The sequence below is a fragment of the Salvia splendens genome, chromosome 17, assembly GCF_004379255.2.
Source record: "Salvia splendens isolate huo1 chromosome 17, SspV2, whole genome shotgun sequence".
Lineage (NCBI taxonomy): Eukaryota > Viridiplantae > Streptophyta > Magnoliopsida > Lamiales > Lamiaceae > Salvia > Salvia splendens.
This window is the reverse complement of record NC_056048.1, coordinates 25096517-25099038: the sequence shown is the minus strand read 5'-3', so window position 1 is coordinate 25099038 and position 2522 is coordinate 25096517. Positions and strand designations below refer to the sequence as shown.

Below are 2522 nucleotides of genomic sequence, written 5' to 3'. Positions count from 1 at the left end.
TTTCCTGTACTTAGCCATATCCGTTCACATTGTGCCGTCGAGATGGTGTTCTCGCACGGTCACCTTCTCTGCCCATCATGTCAGAGGTATCCTTGTGCCGGGAAGGTGGCCACCTTCCTCGGTCACCTGCTCTGCCCAACATGTCAGAGGTAGCTTGTGTACACTAGTCCGAGCGGGGACACCACCCTCACTGGGACCCGAATTCGACTTATATCATCATTCATAATTCACTTGGCCGTAGCCAACAGATAGGCATCATACACAAAACATTTATGGCAAGACAACATCTTTAATAATCACGAACATGTGTTCGTGTTTTCATAAAATACGATTTGTATTTTTAGTATAGGAAAGCTCACCTTGATCGCTTACTTCCCTTACTTGAATCTCTTACTCCGACCTTACTTGCGGAGATAACCTTTTGAAACAACACAATAGGAAAATACTAATTTAGTTTTAAACTAATCTAATTAAATGAGAAATAAAATCTCAAGGTTTAACTTTATTAATAAAGTTATTATTATTATTATTATTATTATTATTATTATTATTATTATTATTATTATTATTATTAGAAATTTCCAAATCTTGCATTATTTACTACCACTTCGTTTGCTAGTTAGGTTCCAACCAAAAATTGGTATTCTATACTTTACTAACTATTCCTAAATAAATAAAACAATTTGGGTCACAACTATTTATTTTAGCTTACTTAACCATTTTATTCTTAAGCCCAAAATAGTTTAATTTCGGAATTGGCCTCACCATATACTATGCCTTGAAGTCTCAAATCAATTTGAAGTAGTTGGGCTCGATTTTTTTTTTAATTGCATGACCCAAATTGTTAAATCATGAGCCCAATAAAAAAAAACTACACACTCAAATACCCTACACTTAGTCTTCTTCTTCATTTCAAAATTGTGCAGTAGCCTCCATTCTCCCATCTTGTTGCCGCCGCCAGCCTCCCCGTCGGTCCCTCGCCGTCGTCACCCTCAGCACCACCGCCCACCGCGCCTCCGCCTCCTCTCTCTTCTCTCCTTCTCTCTCCTTTTCTCTCCTTTTCTCTCTCTCGCCTAGACTGAGCGCCGCCAGCCTCTCGGCTGGTCCAGATTCGTCGCACCACCACCACCGCTGCGGGTATGCCGTGGCCGCGGGTTCGCGCCCCGCCATCACTGAGGACCTTCCCTCCAGCGGACGACGCCGTTTCCGACAGGTAGGTGGCCGGTTTCTCCATCCCCTCTCTTTTATTTATTTTTTTTTCTTTAGATTATATTTTAAATACCTTTTGATAATAAAATTTGTTAATTTCAATCCAAGATTTCCAGATTCATGGAAAGAAAAGGAAGGATGTGTTTTTGGAGCGTGGGCTGCCATCGTCGGCGACGGAGTGCCGAGCTCGTTGCCGTAAGTTTCTTCGGCAGGCTCCTTTGTCATTTCAAGCTAAGTTCCCATTATTCATTAAGAATCTGCTATTTTCTATATTTTTTTTTTTTAGATTCTTGGGATGCTATGGCTTCTATGTCCTTAAGGTGCTAAGATATCTATATGAAATCCATATCATGCTAATTTGGTGATGGGGCAGCAGATTTTCGTCCCTAAATTAAGTCACTATGTTCTTTGCTAGAGATTGTTATTTCTATATTTTCTTTGCTATAGATGCAATTTGCTAGTATTCGTTGGTGCTAAAATCTTGACATATGCATGTTGTGGAAAGAAGAAGAAAGAAGAAAAAAAAAAAAAAACTTGTGTTGTTATTAGTTACCTTTTTATGTGTTAGGAAAAAGCTTTACTGCAACTCTCCACTGATGTGTACGTTCTCTCTCTTTTCTGCTTCGTTGGAAATGATTTGGATGTATTGTTTGGTTGGAGGTGGGGCAATGGTTGGTTGGTAAGTATATAATAGTACAGCAAGTGATCTGATAAAATCCCCTCAAATATTCTTTTGTAACATGCCATTTAATGCAGCATAAAATATTGTCAGAAGAATGATTTCTCTTTAGAAAATTTTGATTGCAGCATTAAATGTTATATTAGAGCGTCTGAATCTGCCCTCCCCTTTTTGAGAGATTTTTTATTATTATTATTTATTAATCATTTAATTATTTAGTTATTTACTGGTTTATTTAATTTGGTGTAGGTATAATTGGCTTATGTTCGCGGCCGTTCACGTTGAAGTGTTCGCTTTCTTAAGACATACGATGTATAGATGAAATTTTCGTTTGACTTCGTTGGATGTATCGGACATAACAAAATTAAGTTTTGGGATCTTATTTATTCATTTATTTAAATATTATATTCTTATAGGTGTAATATATCTATATTTTCTATTCACTTGTCTAACATCAAAACAACAACGACAATTTATCGTGGCTCGGATTTAATCGCATAAAAGTTACTTATATAAGTAATCAAGCTAATAATATTGTTTCTAATAATATCGGCTTAGCAGGTCGTTACAGGTCTGACTGAGATTTTATGGCTGAAGAAGCTAATGACAGAGCTAAGCCTAAAGTCACAAAAGT

At 37.3% G+C, this 2522-nt stretch overlaps 1 long non-coding RNA gene across 1 annotated transcript; it reads left to right on the top strand.

Annotated features, from left to right (window-relative positions):
- Positions 1–926: 926 nt before the first annotated feature.
- LOC121773980 lies at positions 927–2303 on the top strand. The gene is made up of 2 exons (XR_006044892.1): positions 927–1213; positions 1318–2303. It is a non-coding gene; the product is annotated as an uncharacterized LOC121773980 (long non-coding RNA).
- Positions 2304–2522: the final 219 nt, after the last annotated feature.